This window comes from Perna viridis, chromosome 3, assembly GCF_037379345.1.
Source record: "Perna viridis isolate PV_CMFRI_1.1 ecotype Kerala chromosome 3, ASM3737934v1, whole genome shotgun sequence".
NCBI classification, from domain to species: domain Eukaryota; kingdom Metazoa; phylum Mollusca; class Bivalvia; order Mytilida; family Mytilidae; genus Perna; species Perna viridis.
The window spans coordinates 4,601,820-4,623,114 of NC_142447.1; positions in this window are offsets into that span (position 1 = coordinate 4,601,820).

Genomic DNA, 21,295 nt, shown 5'->3' on the forward strand with positions numbered 1-21,295 from the left:
AGTGATTCCCGGTGAATTATCAGACATCAGTGATACCCGGTAAATGACCAGACATCGGTGATACCCGGTGAATGAATGATCACACATCAGTGATACCCAGTGAATTATCAGACATCAGTTATACCCGGTAAATGATCAGAAATCAGTGATTCCCGGTGAATTATCAGACATCAGTAATACCCGGTAAATGATCAGACATCAGTGATTCTCGGTAATTATCAGACATCAGTGATACCCGGTAAATGATCAGACATCAGTGATATCCGGTGAATGATCAGACATCGGTGATATCCGTTGAAGGATCAGACATCGGTGATATCCGCAGAAGGATCAGACATGAGTGATACCGGCTAAATGATCAGACATGAGTGATACCGGCTAAATGATCAGGCATCAATGATATCCGGTAAATGACCAAACATCGGTGATACCCGGTGAATGAATGATCACAAATCAGTGATACCCGGTGAATTATCAGACATCAGTAATACCCGGTAAATGATCAGACACCAGTGATACCTGTGAATGATCTAATCACACCTATAACAGAAATGCATATATAATCTTATTACCTAAAAAACATTTTAAACTATTTGTCAGGCATGCTCCATTCCACGTGAACTGAAAGAATAAATAGGGAAATCAGAGGCCTATCATTAAAGAATAAAAAAAAAATAACACACCCTAAAATATTATTTGAAACGTTTTCATTAAAGTTGCGTTATTTCTCTGGGTTTTTAATAGATAAAACCTATGGAAAATGACATGTGGACATTCCAGAGAAATTCTTTTCCCACAAAAATTTTTAAAGTTTATATCTCTAAAACGAACACATTGATCCATATTTTTTTCTATTCATGTTGTGTCTAGCATGAAAGATCTTATAAGGTTTCACAACCCTTTGAGATCCTTGTTATTTTTAAGGGTAAGAAGCACAACTCTTACAAATCATTGGAACGTTTGTATTCAGCATTTTACACCAATCTCATGTAAGCATCAAAGTAGCTTAGATTGATTTAATTCTTTTTCAAATGAAAACTTGATAGGCTTTGGATAAGTTGTATATGATGCAAACATATTACTGATTTCAAGAGTTACGTCCCTCACCCTGGGTCTACCTCCTTAAGGTGAAGAAACAAAATGATCTTTAGAGAAAAATATGTGGAAAATATTCTTCAATAGAATTCCACTTAACTGCTTTTCTTACTTTCATTACTTTCCTTACTTCAGATACAACTACTTTTGATATATAAATCATATAAATACGACTATCTGAAAGATCTAAGGTAGTATAGAATGTAGACACAAAAAACAACGTATTGTCTATATTTTTTTCATGATTTCTACCTCTGAAATAGGAAAAACTTACATGTTCATCCGCCATTTTTTTAAGCATGGATCATGTGCACAGGTACAGACATTTTAACGTGCATTCAAACAAAAAATAATTACAATTGCGCAGCTTTCTTTTTCTTTTTATACTGCATGAACTAGAATTGACTTATTCTTGACACAAGATGAACTCATGAATATTTTGATATATGCGTCAAATGAAAAAAATGAACTGTTAGAACAAACTGATTACTTTAGTTGCGTAATAACTGCTGTATTATATCTACACGATGGTGTAGTACCAATTACAACATCCTCTCAACCCATGATGAATTACTTTGTCCCTTCTGTGTGGTGGAGAACCAAAGGTAACAGTATAGTACATTAGAACAAAATGTAAATTCTAATTTTTTGTTTTTGTTTTTTTTTAAGTTTTGATAAATGCTAGTACTGTTGTATAAGCTCGGTACTGAAATTAAACAAATATATTTTGTTTCATTTTTTGTTCTGTCTTCGAACGTTGAATATGTGTTCTTGTTATTCACAAATATACATACTATTTTGAGTTAAAATATATAGAATAAGAATTTTAACGTTAATCAACTATTTGCAGCGAAAAATTCTGAACCGAATTACTTTCTATTTTGACTATTCAAATGACCATTACCATATTATCTAGAATCTATCAGTTCGGAAATTATGTTTTGTCATTTTCAGTAAAGATATTGGTGGTCAGTATGAAGACTGGTAAATATCGAAGTAATATTGATCATTTACTGTCTATACACAAGAAACGAACAGCGTCTTATATTCGAAATTCACTGTAGACGCTGCCGCACCCCTTCTCAGAAAATGCAAAAATCTTGCAAATTCGGGAGAAAGTGAATGATTTTATGCGACGTTTTCCGATTGTCAAACGACGTATGATTTGAATAACGCCCGAGAATTTCGAAAGGTCTGTCTGCAGCGGTTAGTAAGAAAGAAAACTAAGTCTGCCGCTGCGTGGAGCATGATCTATACAGTGAAACCTGTCTTTACCGAACCCTGATAAACTCTGAAAGAGTAATCAAGGGAACCAAGGTTCTAGCGGAAGTCAAAATTAAGTAATCCAGGACAAAGACTGAAATGTAAAACAGACATACACAACAAAGAACATCAAGTATCTAAAATAATACATACAAAGTAACAAAAGCAAATGAGCAACTCGGGACTCCACTAAAACTAGGAGCATGGACCAAGTGCACCGGTAGGGTAAATCTAATCGTAAGTCCCTTCGTATCTATTGAAATATATTTTGAACCTGTATAAACCAAATGCATTCCTAAACCAAGCGATTTCTTCAGTCCCACCGTGGTTTGATTAAGACAGGTTCTGCTGTACTTTGTACCATGTCTATTGATTGCTTTGTAGCTTTTTTTCATTCCGTATTACTTAAAATTAAAGATGTGAACTGACGAAATATGACAGCAGATTATAAAAATGGGAGGACATGTCAGAAATGGTAATAGAGTAACAGTAGTCAATCTTTGGACTCACTTTTCCGGATCACTTGAATAAGATGCTTATCATTCGTTAATAACTATACCCTATCAATTAGTGGGTGGCCTTTTAAAGTGTTACTGATTCATTTTTTTTCTTAATCAAAATACGTGTAGATGACACTGCAAATAGAAATAAATTTAGAACTAAAATCACACTCATTGAGTCAATATGTTAATAACCCAATTTACAACTTTCGATACCGTATATAATAATTTTGACAATGCCTAGAAAGAAGTCTTCCGTTTGTATAGCGAAAATGTATAAAACTGATACATAAAAAAAGATTGCATACTGTTTGATATCATATTTATCGTTTAAAATCAGTAGCTTTATCACACATCTCAAGTTTTAATGACAATTAATATAATTGATGACAAACAAGTACCGAATTAAGCAATACGGCAAAATTCCTTCATATAACTCTTATTGTCTGTTATTTAATATTTAAACCATAAAAATAACTGATGTAGCTGTTGCGTTGCTCAAGACTCGATTAACCTTCTAATAATGGCGTCATATTCTCTACGGGAATGCTGGAATTTTTAAATCATTCAAAGTCAGGGACGCTCCAGTTCAATTTGTTTCGCATTCAATTTAATTCGAGCGACAAGTCATGATTCCCGCCTATCATTTTCATACAAAAGTTAAACTTTATAATTCTTGTTTTATTTATTTTTCGTTTATTTCTAACAAAATAAGGGTAAAAATTCAGATCTCAATTCGCGTTGGTCTGAATGTACGTAAAACCTAAGAGATTTATATTCAAATTTTGTCCAATATTGCATTGGTATAAAATGATCGAAACTTATTAAACTTTAATATCGTTCTCAATCCTTAAACAACAAAATGAGATTAAAAGGGGCTTTTGAGATCTTGTAAAGCTAATGTAAAATTAGTTTAGACACACTGCATTAGCTTGTATCAAAAAGTCGTTCTCAATGTCAACCTAGGGTGATTTATATACATCCCAAGGTATACATACATAAGTAAACACTGCGCATATCAGTATTATTTTTGTTGGCAAATTAAGGCATAAATCGTATTCGTGTCAAGATTAAGAAATATACTAACTTTTTATTCACGTTGCATTTCTAATTTCCTCAAATCGGTTTGATATACGTTCTTCATGTTCACTGGAATTTGGTCTTCGTTATTAGTTTCGTATACAAGAAAAAATATTTTTGTCCTCCTGTATCTTTAGTATGCAAAATATGTTAAGCATTTACCAATTTTAAAATAAATGGGTGACAAAAGTGGAAGCTATGTCTCTGTGTATTGTGGGAAAATACAAACAAAAATATCCTTGCGTGTTTTTTTAGGGATAGAAGATGAGCATGCGATACATATACTTCCGCGAGGTAGGTTCTTGAGTAAAACAAAAGAACTGTCCTTGCAGGTATCTTAATTAAGCATGATAATCAACTATTCCGCAGTTAACATGAGCGAATCTGTTGAGATATTCAGAGGCACAATTAGGCATTAGTTTGTGAGCGTTCTTTTATTATTGTAGGAAATGTTGAGAGAATGTGTAAGTCGAATCGATCTTTGAAAATGGGCATAATTATGCATGTGCATTTTTCCCGATCAGCAGAGTTTGTACGAAAGAAAGAAATATGATAATTTGGTGTAGATCGAACAACTTTTTATCTATTAAGTAAGTTTGTCCTGTTAAGCACACGAGGAATTTTCGTTTAATAATATTTTTCATTCTTTTTAAGTAAAAAAAATATCAAGCCATCGCTTCAAAAGTAACATTCAACCAATAGTTGGCAAAACGAGCTCAGTATTATATTGGTATTGAATCGAGGTAGTGTGTCAAATAACAAAGATATATCAACATTTATCGCTATCATGGTCGACTCAAAATGTTTCTAGTCAATTCTTGTCTAAGTAAAAGAGTTCTTGAATTTAATTTCCAAACGTTGCGGATTCTTTTTATCTGTGCTCATATAAAAATGATAATAAATATAGATCGAGTAACAGAAATAGCCTTAATAAAAAACTTAACTTAAGCTATTTGCATTACGTTGCAAAACTAGGACACACTACTGTTGGTGTAGTATAGATTGCTCGTTTAGCTTCATAATTTATTATTATTATTATTATTATTATTATTATTATTGCGTCTGCATATAATTTTTCTGTTATGTCAGTTTAAATTACCAATGCTCGACTTTGCCCTAGATTTCACGTGCATGTATAGATTCGACATTTTTGGTGGGGAAATAAAAGCTTAAAGATGTTTTGAAGGGGACATCTTATTTTACTTGAAAAGAAGTATCATTCTTTTGTAATAAACACATCGTAAATCAAATCTTTAACAAGCCTACGAGACAGCATAATACCAAAAACACTTTTTACATGCCAAAGTTGACAATTTACTCCTTTACAAGAACAAGAGACGGTTATATACGTAACTGGTACAAAAGGGTGTTGCCTCCCTTTAATAAAATATTATTAAAGGAACATTAAAGGTTTGTGTATTTAAAATATAACTGTCACCTGTAGCAAATATTTCATGTGTACTTGCACAACTTTTATTTGCTTGCAAAACGACTTATATGGTGGTTTATAAATGCTTAGAGAGTCTATATAAGTTACTGATAAATGGATTTCCTTGACAAATCCCCCAAAAATGTTGTAATACACGATAATAAAGAACTAGTTTTCAAATGATCAGAAAACGATTTTGTTATTTATATACAATGATTTACAGTAAAGGCTTCAGGTTGTAAAGTATATAGAACATGAACAACCTGTCTGTAATCATGTTCTTGTGGTCTCTCCTATAATGTATATCCAAATGGTATTTTCTCTGTCATGAAATTGAAACCAGGGAAAACCACGTTGAGGGTGATATACAAAACTCGAAGATCAAAAACCAAAGACAAGGCAAAAATAATTGTATTTGTGGTACCGGTAGATACTGACACACCTGTTGGTCGTATTACTTTCGAACTGATGAACAATCTAAATAATTATTACCATGCTTACTTGGATTAAAACATTATATATTTTAAAAAAGCAATGTTAAAATAAAATGAATGACCTTCTTGATATACATTTTGTAGTTGCTAGTATTAAGAAAATGAATTTACAATACTACCGATATGACCTTATGTTGCGATTCTTTATCAAAAGTCAGATGTTTCAGACACATTTTGCTAACAAACTGTATTTTTCAAGTTTTTTTTTATATTCATTCAAAACAAAAATAGATTTGTCAGGTACCTTATAATTCATTGTCAAAATAAACAATTTAATGCAGACCCATGTGATTTTTAGGTTTGTGTTGCAAAGACGAGAACGAGGCAATTTCCTTTGTACTTTCAAATGCTTTGCTTTTGCCTTATCGTAATCAACATTCTACGGTCTGAATTATGCATGTATCTTTGTTATTTTTTTAAAACAATAAATGTCAATGATTGTGTTAAATTCATGCTGACATTGTTCAGTTGTTAGGAAAAGGATTTTTTTGTTCAAAGTTAAAACTAATGATGAGATTTGACATCGTTTCGACAGGCGTGTTCTTGAACACTTAAATGCTTTTCATTAAGGTTGAAATTTGAAAGGAAATATATATTTTATGTGTTTTCGTATTTGATATTTCATTGGAACGATACGTGTATTAACCGTGTACATCTTTTGAAGTTAAACAAATACATAGGGAAAAAACTCTAAGCAAAGAAATGCTTTTGTGTATGTAGATACGCTCGTCTGCATTTATTTTTAATTACACACGTACGGAATAAATTAGGATGCGAAAAAATATTATTCTCGAACGCCATCTTGTCATTATGATGTGATGAATTGATATAAACAATGTGATCTTAATGGCAAGGAATTATTTGTTTTTGTTCTAGTGAAAAAAATATCGGACTTGGTTTTGATACTAAAAGACATCCGTAATCGCTATAGGTAACTTTTTTCTTGTGTTTCTATCATTGGGAGGTGGTACATCATTACTCCCCTGGTATTTTGACGATTTCAAATTCGTAATTTCAAAAAATCGGCGGGTGTTTCTAGAAAAGCAGAGGACGTTTACCCTACCGGTGCATCTGGTCCATGCTCCCAGTTTTTAGTGGAGTCCGAGTTGCTCATTTGCTTTTGTTACTTTGTATGTATGATTTTAGTTACTTTATGTTCTTTGTTGTGTATGTCTGGTTTCCATGTCTGGTCTTTGTCCCTGGATTACCGCTATAACCTTGGTTCCTTTGATTACTCTTTATGTCGAGTACAAGAAGTTGTTGCAACACATGGTCTTCATTTTATTTCTCATGCACAAAAAGCTCAAAACCTTAATTCACAGCTTAGATCATCCAGGGGTTTTGAAGTGCAAAATGTTAAATCTGAATCGTTTCCTAAAATTTCAGTCTGGATTTTGTTCTGTCATTTTATGGTCCTATATAAGCCTTTTTTGTAATAAGACAATTCCTCGTCATAGATTTGTTCATTTGTTTTACAATAATCGAATTTTCAAATCTTAGGAAGACTTCAAGATTTTTCATTTATCATTGTACGAGAACGGGAAGTTTACATGAAATGATCGGATAGCTTTGAACGTTACCCAGATTCAGGTACTGGGGCTCGTTACAAGACTGTATAGGTCAGATACATAAGCACGCCCCGATATTTGTGGATATTCATTGCCAGCAGCTTAATCTGATTCCTAAACTGGTTCTTTGGTCAATATTATAAGCGACCTAAATATCGCTATAGCGTACCTTTTTAAAAAAACATATCATAAACATGTGTGTATTAGAACGGGAAGTTTTCATTAAAAGATAAAATGAGCGTTTAGCATTGAATTTATGTAATATTACCCAGTTTCCGATTCAAACACAGGCGTTCGTTCCAATTTATTATATAAAGGTCATATATATCATCAGGAAACTGATATCTATATATTGCCATTTGTTAAATCTTATTCCGGATGATTGAAAACACTCTGGTCATAACGGTTACGAAAAAGTACGCAATAATATCAAGAGTTTAGCGGAAGTCACCCGATTTAAGAGCATATCGCATTTGCACCATTTCGGCTGTTGAAAGTAAGTCAAAATCAGTGACAGTGAATATTTGACGACTTTGAAGACTTTGTCTTAGATTTTATATGTTATCTATTCGGTTTATTTATTCTGTTCGCTACGTTTTGTATGTTGATAGTTTCCACGTTCTGGACATATCTGGATTTTAACGTATTTGAATTGTCTCATTGTTCACGCATCGGTATATGAAGAGAAATGCCCATTTTTTTTTATTGCTGTTGTATATTGTAAATAGTACGTGCAAAGTAGTGTTTACTGCTCGTTTTTGTCTTCATTTGAGAACTAATGAAAGCGTCGTTGATACGAAAAAAAAAACAGAACGATTTCGCGGATAAACAAATGTGAATGTGTTTTATCTTTTTGATGCCTTGATCTTTATTTCCGTTTCAATGATTAAGGTATATATTTGATATAATTACCATCTATTTTCGCTCTCATATAATTGATGTAATTCTTTTGAAAAATGATATGAGGAATAAAATAATGAAAATGAAGAAAAAAGCAAATATCCCACAGAATTTCCTCTTGTTGGTCGGTATGAAACATACATACTGTGTGATGTACTACATAGGTATTATATTTGTAATTAAAGATGAAAGGGAGGAAAGGTGAATGATAAGTAAACTTACAGGTGATTATTTCACTTTGAGGAATTTAATTAATATAGGTGTAACATTTCACATTTAAGCAATTAGAGAATAAAACGAATTGGGCGTTCTTTTGCAGTTTCCTTTCAAATGAACTGCAAATAGACATGGAAGGGGGTAGTAGTCATTTTCATTTCATCTTAATAAGTAATTAGTAGCGAACTTCGTGCAGAGAATAATAAAATGAAGTTTCGTTTAGATCGTAATTTTTAATTTATGAAGTAATTAGTTTGTGATCAGCAATCTCTGCATGGTATCTCTGAGGAGAGGGAAGTTGACCACTTTACCAGTGCATTTCAACCATTTAGATAAATATTAGCTTATATAGTATATTCTATAGGCGTTTGGACAATCCTTTCAATCTATGGCTTATTAGTTTAATACTTTATATTAGTTTTTGTAATCAGTTTATAATGTATAATGTTGTTTTTTTTCTGAAAATTAAAGAAAATGATTAAGGTCAAGAACGAAGATCTTTGTATAAAGTGAAATTTAATCCACCAAGAAGCTCTCAAAAAATTCTAGAAAAAACAACAAACAAAATTAAACACAGAACTGGGGCATCGGTCATTAAAAAGCCCAAACGACCACAGTTATAAGAAATACTTTATACATAAACTACGCTGTACAAAAAATGTGATCCATTATAGTTGCTATTACAGGGTAAGCTTTCTCTGTTGTCATAGAAACATAGAAACAAGTCTATATTGTCATTGTAGTTACACAGAGAAATCAATTCACAGACTCATTGACTAGAACATTTACCATACATGAGCCTGCAAGTGCAATAAGTATATGCTGGTAGGGATAGGTTTTCATAATATTTATGCTATAACCCTTTTACTGTAAAGTGAAGCTTTTAAATATTTTGTTTGCTACCAATGACGTCATTCATATAAGGGTAACAACAAAATTAACGATCACTCATTCGATCCACTATCAACTCAAGTCTAAAATAAATCTGACAAAATAGACATTACATCACCTGAGTAGCTGGTACCGCAAATGGTCCTGACTTGGTACAGGCATTTCAAAGGAAATGGTGGGTTAAATATAGGTTTTACAGCGCGTAAAACTTTCATCTTCCATCGGCGTGAATATATCTGTGGTTTGCATGCTGTACTGTCATAATTGGTAAATCAGTGGTCATTTTAAAGCTATATTTGCGCTATATTCAACGATGTTTGTGTGTGGGGGGTGTTAATTATAATGTTGTTTATTCTCACCATTCATTCATATTTGTGCTTCATTTGTAGTAGTTACAGAAGGATAATAACAAAATTATCGAACAAATAATGAAGAGTCCGTATTACAAATGGCAATATCAAGGTAAAAACAGGAAAAGTCTGTATAACAAATGGCAATATCAAGGTAAAAACAGGAAAGTCTGTATAACAAATGGCAATATCGATGTAAAAACAGGAAAGTCTGTATAACAAATGGCAATATCAATGTAAAAACAGGAAAGTCTGAATTACAAATGGCAATATCAAGGTAAAAACTGGAAAGTATGTATAACAAACGGCAATATCAAGGTAAAAACAGGAAAGTTGGAAACCACCGCAGAGGACTTCGTAATGGCATTTGCGATGAAAATAGTGGGTTAAACAAGTTTTTTATCGCGCTAACACTTGTTTAGATGACCTTCCTACTCAGCCAATCAGACTTCAACTCTCTTGGTTTTGAAAGTGTTATTGGGAGAAAAAACCAAATATTCTGGAAAGATCTTAACAGAAAGCAGAATAAAGTGTTGATTGAACACACATTCAGTGACTTGAAGGAAAATTTCTTATCGGAGCGTCGTGTCCTCTTCCATTTTATCATGAACCCACCCACCCCTAAATATTGTGTTTTTTTAAGTAAAACAAATTTATGAAAAAAATAAAATTGTATAAAATTGTAATTCGAATACATTTTGTTCAATATCATTAGTCTATAAACTAACGAAATATGAGGACGCTGTTGCAAAATTTTCAAATGAGACCCCATTTTTTTCTTTGATGAGACACATTTGGGTAATAATTTTTTTGCCATGATCATGAAGATACTTTGAAGTATTTGATAAATTAAATAATGATTTAACAATATCTTTTGGAAGTATATAAATCACAACTACTTATTACGAAGGATTTCACACAAGGGTGGATCAATGGCTACCTTATCATTGGGCGTCGAAGATAATAAAAGCAAATTTTAATCACGTTGTTTATTTGACTTATATTAATAATTTTCAATTTTTTTAATGCAAAAAATATTATAAATGAAGTAATTCAAAATCTTTGGTATTTTAGTGTATTTTATTCAATATCTTTACATTGATCTGGTAGGCCATACAAATTTTCTCTTTTTATGTGCATCGACTGGAAATTACGCAAATACGTGTCAATTGGTTGAATTTCTTGACATCTCATTGTCATTTTTTTCTCTTCATTAGAACAAATTCCACAATACAAACTTATTAGTCTCATGATCTAGATTATTCAAAAAAGAGATAAAGATGAATCGAGTGAACAATCATCCAGTTTTCTGCAATATATGTTCTATTCCTGTTTTCAATTATGCTAGAAGATAAATAATGAAATGTATAAAAAAAAAATAAACAAACCATTGCATGGGATTTAGTAAATGATAACGTGATATGTCAAAAGCAATATGTACAGAGATGATGATGATGATGATGATGATGATGCAATGAAAACTGTATAAACCGAACCCTTAATAAACCGATGATCTGTCCAAACCAGATTTCTTCTGCAGTCCTTTCACAATAATTTCAATACATTTTTAACTTGTATAAACCGAACGATCCCTTCAGTCCAAAAGATATTCGGTTTAGAAGGGCTTCATTGTTATAATATCTTCTTAACAAAGAGTAGCTTATTTGGATACCAAGATAAAAAGGGACTAGGTGTCTACCATGAAAATTTCTGGCAAGTCTCTTAGATCACAGTAAGAAATATGAAAGTAGATATTTGTGAAATGTGAAATTAATGCTGTGTAATATAAAATAACTTTTATTTACTTTATTGCTTTTTTGTGACAAATTATCACCTTGCATAAGTGCATACAGGTGCAAACATTTGCCTACATAATGACAACGGACCGTGGTTTTTGAGGTACCAGTATTCCGCTAGTTTGAAAATAAATATTTGAAATTTGAGGCTTTGTAATGAATAGACTGATTTAGTTGTTATTTATTACGTACTTATTTAATGGGATTTGTAATCGACTAGAAATGCACATTTGCATATATATACCGTTTTAAATTTATTTAATAAGATGAAATTTCTGATTCATCTACAAAAATATTACAGATATTTTTCAAAATAATGGAATTAAGTGGATCATTAAAGCGTTATCGGGTATCTTGATCGACATAACGTTACCGGCTCAGCGTTTTTACGGCTAATATATTATACGGATGTAAGCCTACAAGTCGATGAAAATTGCAAATCATGCATTCCTGTAAAACGAAGGAGTATAATACGGAAGGGGTCTGAATTAAATATTCGGGGCTGCCCTACCTGTATAATCAACGATAGAAAAATTATATTTGAAGGGCTAAGACCTAGTTTTAGCCATATGTACCGGTATATATGTGAAATTATTACGGTTTACTAATAATAAGTAATGAATATTTTTTTTGCTGTTTTTATATTTGTTTTGTTTTGTTTTTGAGGGTTTTTTTGGGGTTATAGTTTTTGTTTTGTTTTGTTTCCGTTGTTTTTTTTCTCGTTTTGGTTTTGTTTTGTTTGTTTTATTTTATTTATTTTAGTTTTGTTTTTTGTTTTTGTTTTTGGTTTTTGTTTTTGTTTTTTTTTATGTTATGTTTGCTTGTATTTAATTGTTTAATTGATTGTTTGTTTTTAATGACAAGTATTTTGTCAGGTCAAAACCATTTGTCAAAACTTTTCCTTTCAAGCCATTTTGGTATTTCAGGCAAAAATCGAGCAAACAGATATCAACACTCACGCTTGTAAAGAAAAAAGAAGGGATACTGAAGTGTCAACTGAGATGATATCTGTGAGCAGTGACCAACTTATACTTCCTACTTGAAAACATCGATAAGAATTTAAAAATGAATAAAAAGAGCAGTGATATGTTTCTTTTTTATTTATTCCTGTCTTGGTACTAATTTGTTATTTTTTTATGCTGATCTTGGCGTTTCAGCTTTTATTCCAGTTATTCTTTTCAACGAAATTTCATTTTTGGTTATCAAGTTTCAAAAAATATGAAAGTGGTATAAAGGTAAAATATCATAAAATAGTAATAGAAAACTCACGATTCATAATATGAGACATCCATTGATGCCCTCTTCATACGGGACTCGGGAATGTAAACACGACACAATAACCACAACAAACAAGATGAAAATAGCTGATAGAAGGAAATGAAAGGAATATATAATAAGAATTAAACTCACAAAATACAGACAGTTTACTACTACATATTTGTTAAAAGCAGACAAAAGTCAAGATGTAATGTACAGATTACAAAAGTCACTCATAAAACCCTCGCTGATACCAAATGCATGGTCGGGTCACAATCTGATATTAGTGTACGAGCCTTTTGAAAGCTGAAACCCCTCCATAATGATGACAAAACTTTAGACTATGGAAAGTTTGGGATGAAATCAGACGAGTGATGTTTTATGTACGGTAGGTGTAAAGTATAAATGGATTCTTGTAATGGTTTCATTACCATAAGAATTTCCAACACATTTAAATCCCGCCACTTCAGTGACATAACATGGCTCTCTTAAGCACGTGCATAAGTTAAAAAGGATTTTTCTACATGGACTACGATAACTTTTTAAACGGTAAAGACTTTTCTTTCGGTGATATGTAATTCCATGCATAACTACCTAAGTCTCTATGTCCAAGAAAATATGAAAACTATATTGATCTTCAGACCTTGGCCAAATTTTTCAGTCACTCAATGTAAAGACAAAATCATACCAACGTATGTTATGAACAATATCTATTAACAGACAGTACAGACGTAAAAAGAATAGTATAGTACCTGTAATAAATATCGGTTTAACCGGCTCCTTGATCAAAAGTTTGTTGAGAAAAAAAAATATTTGAAATCCGCCAAAGAACTCTTATATTCTATTAAAAGTAATTAAAAGAAATGTCCATTCGATCTTTCTAAAATATTTATATAAAATTAAAAGAAACAAATTATACCCCAGCTTTGCGGGAGGTGTAGTGGTCAGTGTCCACCTGTCTGTCCGGCCGTAAAGCGATGTTTTGACTGAAGTTTTATATATGTATGACATATCGTGGGATTGATTTCAGACTCTTGTTTGACGAAGACTTAATATTTTTAAGTCGCCAATATTGTTAGCAACTTCTTGTACTCGTAATTCAGTTCTTTATATTCGCATTCTACTCCACAATAATCTGCAGATCGGTGTCGTGTTCATCGTCATAGCTTCGTAGTTCTAGCTTCATACGTGATCAAAATGTACCGCTTCTAAAAATATCATACACGTGTTATACGTGTGTGTTTTGTTGGTATGAGAATGGGTAGTTTATATTAAAAGAAGAAATGATCGGTAAGCATTTAAGATTACCCGGTTTCCGATTCAGACACAGGGGTCGCTACAATTTACTATATAGGACATATACATTATCAGGGCCCCGATATCTATATATATGTAGTCATTGTCGGCTGCTGAATCTGGTTCTTGGTATCCAGTTGTTTTGACTGAAAACATTCGGGTTACCACGGTTACTAAAGTGTAAAAATATCAAGGGAACCAAGATTCTAGCGGAAGTCACCCGATTTTAGAGCATATCGCATTCGTGCCATTCCCGAATGTGGAAACTAAGCCAAAATCAGTGATAAAGAATATTTGACAATTAGCGACTTTGAAGAATTCAGTCTTTGATTTATAATATGGAATAGTAAAGGGTGCTGGTGTAGTGAGAATTGTTCGCAGTTTTTTTTTTTTTTTTTTTTTTTTTTTTTTAAGCTTAGTCATATACAAAGTTAATGATAAAGCTTTATAATTTGGTTCGTTGTCTCCGTGACATTTTTCTTTGTTCCATTTCATTTACATATCCTAAGATCCTAGATGAACCCTTCTCCATGGTGCTAAATGAACATATCATCTTTCTTAACGTTCGATTGTTGAACCCTTTGAGTCAGTAGATGAATGCTTAAATCATGTCTCTTTAAAATGTTATTTCTTGCGTACTTAAAAATTGGACATCGGGAGTGAAGTTACTTTCCCTCAAACAAATCAGATGAACTCTCATATATTCTTTTGAAATACAAAACTTTGCATTTAAAAAACGCCGCTGCATTGAATTAACTGTGACAAATGCAATATCTCCATAGAAAGTAAATTTGTGGTTTCAATAATTTTTTTCAATCAAATCTCAACCAATTTGATATTTATTAAAATACCTTATCTGGAAGATACTTGTTAATCATTACTTGGTTTCGGTATACAAATTTTGAAGAAAAGAATGCTTTATGCTTTACCATCATAGGCAACGACATAAATCCTGACCCGTCGAATAATTTCTTCTCTATTACAGAAAAGAGCAAGAAACAGGTGTCGATCAAAGATACACAAATAGTTATTGCTCATTTCCTTTTGTTACTTTGTACGTATGATTTTAGTTACTTTGTGTTCTTTGTTGTGTATGTCTGTTTTCCATGTCTGGTCTTTGTCCCTGGATTACATTCTTTTGATTACCGCTAAAACGTTGGTTCCTTTGATTACTCTTTTTCTTATATATTTATATTCTAATGCCCTATCTTGTAAAATAAGATTAAACAACTACTTCATGGTGGACATGTCTGCAAATTAGGAAATCCTTTTAAGCAAGAATTAAAACACGCACAAACGAATAAACGGACGCACAGGCCTAAATTCGATTTGACCCCAGCTTTTCAGTTACCATTTTTTTTTCAAGTCATACCATGGCAAAATATTTTCATATTTGATGATACTTCTAATATTATTCAGTTAATCAGAAACATGGAGACCGGATTGAAAGGAAGGAAAACGAAGTAAAAATTCATTTAAAAAAAAGCACAAAGAGAATTTTTTAAGATGTGCTTTAATCATGTTTTAGAACTTTGCAATCCTGGCACTCTAGCTCACTACCCTCTCCCTTTTAATACGGGCAATCATTCCATCAAGCAAAACTTGAAAACACTCAGAAGTAACATTAAGAGTAAAATTATCATCTCCACCAACCAAGACTTAGTTACTTGGCAAGAATGTCGTTCATCCCTCCAAAAATAAATTGGTATTTCTGTCTCTGATGTGACGGGTTTTTTTTTCGAAGACTCTCGACGTTCTTGCGATTTTATTTGACTTGGTCAAAGACTGGCTGCATGAGTGAATTTTACATGCGATTTTAGAGCATTTGCTCTTAAAAATTGACAGGTTGTAGTAGTGTTACCTATACGACATTTTAAAGGTAGTGTTTCTCTTATTTCAACATTTCTAATACTAACAGGTGTTACCATAAATTTACTAGTCTGAATATATGATCCACGGGGAGATCTCCCGCGTTTGGACTTGAGAATGCTTAGCCTTTCTAATTTGGAACTAAACACTGATGCTTTATGATTAACACTAAAGCAATGTAAATAATTTAATTCGACTAAATGAAAGAGAAATGCAGGATCATGGTTTTACTGATAAATATCTTGCACATTTTAACACGCTTTGATCTTCAAGTTAACAGCTATTTATAAGGTAATTTTGGCGCTTTATGATGTCACAAAAAATCTAATTACAACAAGCAATTCGAGCACACCTTTTCAATAGACAATATTAAACTTGCTTACATAACGCGTTTAGTCTAATTGCTTTTTACATTTTATTGAACTTTTATTAGCATTCTGAAAATATTTTACAAGAGATCGTGTCATTCCATTAAATTACTTATTAAAATTTCTCAAATTTCTGGATAAAAAGATATAAAACATTTCGCTTTGTCATTTAAATGAAGGAATCATCTAAAAGTAGGCGGAACCAATTGCGTTTTTTTTTGCGCATGTACCACTGTTCTTGGTTAACGATACGCTGCATTCTTACTGTAAGCTTTCGGTGCTCTTAAAGGTACAGTCATGAATAGAATTGCTTCGAGGTATGCCTCCAACATACAAAAGCATACAAACAATTCCACGGTCGCCCGCTATTCTGCAATATACCATAAATATTTCTATATACAATGTATCTGAAGTTAACGCCTTTGCTATAATAGCGGCATCTGTTTGACCCCCCGTTTTGGAGTCACTAGGAGAACAATGGTCACCTAATGCGCAGTCCGTTGGTCTCTTTGGTTAACGGTCCATACTCTGAGTTTCTCGCTCATTACATGGAAGTATTCCTCATCCGTTATCAAGAGATCTGTAATTGAACAGCAAGTATAAACTTACCATAAAGCCGAGAATATGTAAACTACCCTCTAAATTATAAAAAAAAATACAATTCAAAGAAGTAAATACCATTAAACCTCTACCACAAAACCACATCAGATAATGTCAAAACCACAAATGCACATTTCTGCGTGTTTTAGGTGTCTTCTCACAGTTGTTATTTGTTAAAGTAAATTGAAGTTACATTTTATGAGAAAAGCATCCCACTTTCGTCACTTTGACTTCAAACGGTATATTAAACTGGGCTAAATGTGAATTTTTCTTTGATGACTGTTACGGTCTTTTTCTAGGTTTTTATTCTCGATTAAGTCGAGCATCTCTTTGTTAAAGGTTTTTGTCAACTTTCCGATACTGTTTTTTTTTAAGTAATGAATGCAGTTGAAGACAAGAGTACTTGATTCTTGATCACACATTGGAACTTTAACTAAGAAAAGTAGCATGGTTTCTCTCTAAAAATCACTAAGACGATAACAATATCTTACAGCGCATTCAGTAATGATGTTCAGGGGATAAAGTTGGTCTACCAACAATTTACCTTTTAACTTTGAATAAATGAAGACTGTCGGAGATCTAGAGCTCTTAAAGGTGGAAAAGAAAGGAAATTTCCATGACAATTATCGGACATTAATAACGGTTTTCAGATATATTGTATTACCTAGGCGTTTGTGACAAACATCCATGATAAAGCCAAAATCCTTTACCGAAGTATTATTTTTAGAATAGAGAACTTGCAAGATAAATTGGGATAGTTTGGAGTCCCTCTGTCCATTAATTTCAGCAAGATTTTCAAAATGTTGACGACTTAAGAGAGGTGGCAACAACCCTTAAGGGATGTTACCATGATTTCATGGTAATTTTTCGAGGCAGATTATTGGGGTATGAAGGGGCTTAATATCTAGAATATTACTACTGTGGATACGTGTGGTGCATGTAGTTCAGTCCTTTCTGTTTGATTTTTGTGTATCTACTGGCCTAAGAATCATGCAGTGTGACAAGTCTTATTTGTCAACTATTTTTCCTAGTAATTTGAGAACCAATAAAAGTAATAGTGTTTCGGAAAGTGGAGGATAAGATTGACTGTTAAATGGTCTGTAGTTGAAAAATGTAGGGTAACACTTGTTCAATATAATTCAACTAAATTGTTTGAAGTAATTTTATTGCTATCCCAACCCTAAGATTCAAGTCTAATTGGTATTTATACCATAACTGAGTCTTACTGAAATATTTAAGGTAAAGGAAGTTGACAAGTGTGTGACAATATTTTCATTTGCACGATTCTTATGAGAACCTGTAGTATGTATGCTGCGATCACTTCTAACCACTCTTCGATCCTGTCAGGATTCTCTGTCATAGAACAGTTCTAAACTGTCAGAAACTGTTCTGACCCGCGACACACCTTGTCAGAGTCTGTCAGGACTTCGGACAAGCTCTGTCATAATTTGTCTTGGGTCCTGACAAGCTCCTGTCAAGAGCTGTTCTAAGTAGAACAGGTACGTGGATTAGAAGAGTTCCTGACAGATTCTGACAGTCATTAGTTCAAGAATACTACTCTGACTGAATTACATACAGACGATACAGTACATGTACGTGATTACGAAAAAAAGTCGTAGCACCCGAATCCCGATTCGTACGACGGGAAGGAAGCCTTGCTATGTTTAAACTTCATTTTTTTTTTCAATTTTTACCCGACTTTTATATATGGCATGCAGTACCATCAAAACTTACTGCCTGTCGTACTTGCTACGCCCCTGACTTTAAAGAATTTGGACTGAATTCATTTTGGTTGCAGATCTAGACACCAGTACGATATAGATCACCTATATATACTGACATTTTTAATCAGTTTATACAGACATTTTAGACCTTTATGGAACTTTAAAGTGTTCACACTCCTACAATTAAAAAGAATATGACATTTTGAAGAATTTTGACCGAAATATATTAATCACAGTCACCCACATGGTAGTTATATTACAAAAAAATAGCATTTTAGTCAATAATTTTAGGCTCTCGTGGAAATTAAAAGTGCTCGCACTCATACATTTTGCAAGAATAAGACTTTTTTAAAGAATTTTGACTCAAACTAATGTGTCACAGCCTGCACATGATAATTAAATTGATAAATTTAGCATTTCAGTCATTCTTTTTAGACCCTCAAGCAAATATAAAGTGTGCGCACTCATACATTTTGCAAGAATATGACATTTTTGAAGAATTTTGACTCAAACTAATGTGTCGCAGCCACCACTTGATAGTTATATTGAAAAATTTAGCATTTCAGTCATTATTTTTAGACCCTCATGGAAATTAGAACTGCTCCCACTCATACATTTCGCAAGAATATGACATTTTTGAAAAATTTGGACTCAAATTCATATGTCACAGCCACTATATGATAGCTATATTAAAAAATTCAGCATCTAAGTCAATAATTGTATACCCTCAAGCAAATTAAAAGTGTGCACATTCATATATTTTGGAATAACCACATTTTTGAAGAATTTTGACTCATAAAATGTGCAGCAGCGACCACGATATATTGAAAAATTTAGCATTTCAGTCATTATTTTTAGACCATCATTGAAATTGAAAGTGCTCCCGCTCATGCATTTTGCAAGAATAAGACATTTATAAAAAAAATTTTGAATCAAACTAATGTGTTGCAGCCACCACATGATATTTATACTGAAAAATTTACCATTTTAGCCATTAATTTTAGAACCTCATAGAAATAAAAAGTGCTCGTACTCATACATTTTGCAAGAATATGACATTTTTAAAGAATTTTGACTCTAATTAATGTCCCAGCCACCACATGATAGTTATATTGAAAAGTATAGCATTTTAGTCATTGACTTTAGACCCTCATAGAAATTAAAAGTGAGCACTCAAACATATGCTGGTATATGACAACTTTGTAGAATTTTGACAGAAATATAGGAGTCACAGTCACTCACATGATAGTTGTATTGAAAAATAAGCATTTTAGTCAATAGATTTAGACCCTCATGAAAAATAAAACTGACTGCACTCACACATTTTGCAGAATTTTTACTGAAATAATGGTGTCACAGTCACTAATATGAAACTAACATTTTTAGTTTCTACATTTTCTACATACATGTATAAGACTATGTAAGGAAATTGGAAGTGTTACATGTATCACTCATATTCGTGGCATTTTGAAGAATTTTGACCGAAATATTTAGGTATCAGTCACCAATTTCATGCAAAATTGTCAATATTGACATTTTTAGAATGATTTGTGACCCTTATGTTATTAAAAGCAGCTTTCACTCAAAAAGTACTTTGTTAATCTTGAACTTCGTGAGAATTACCGAACATCTGAAAGTTATTTGTTACGACTTCTACACTTAAAACAGAAACATAGACCTTTAATTTTATTATTAAATAAATTGATTTAATTAATATCACAGGTGTATGACAGAATGTAAAAAAAATATAGTCATGTAAACAATGATAATATTTGGAGGATGAGTGAATGGACCGTGATCGACGAAAATTGGAACATGAAGGCTAGAAACCACTAATTCCACTTCCCATGGGCTTCTATGCTAATTTCACAATATTCAATGGCTTCTCTGGACTTTACCTTAACTTTAACCTGCAGAGGACTATATATCAGCATGATTCTACATTTGTCAGCTCACAATCCTCAGAATGGCATGTGGGGTTAGCAGACTTGCAGTGCAGTACTGGTCACCGGAAGTGAAGTGTCTATAAACAGCATGGGAAATCCCAGTGTTTTCACAAGATAGGGGTATATTTAGAAATTATGGAGATTAGGCTTCACATCACAAGAAGCAAAATGCACCTTTAAAATGTACAGAAATGTTTTTCCTTTCAGAAACTGTTTAAAGTTTTTAAATGAGATGAGAACTTTTTTTCACAGCACTATGAGGAACTGGGGTAATTTCTGCGTAGGACTATTTTTGCCGAGTGACTGTGGGATGATGATCACGGCGAGCTCTATGTATAATTGGAAATTCAATGTAAATTTTGAAATCAGATTTGTTTCCTAATGGAGTTAGCTGATTTACATTAGTCACACAGTTTCATTTATTAATCAAAGACTTCCTGCTCTAAATTACGTCACACAGAATAGAAAGATTTAGTGTCAGGAACTGTCCAGGGGAATGACAGTTTAGAACAGCTTTTCATATTTTCTTTGTCACAACCCAGGACAGTTTCTGTTAGAATCTGTCAGGGAATAGGGCAAAATGTGTCCTGACCCAGGACAGCCTCTGTCAGGATTTCTGTTCTATCTGCTGTTGTAGAACAGAAATCCCGACA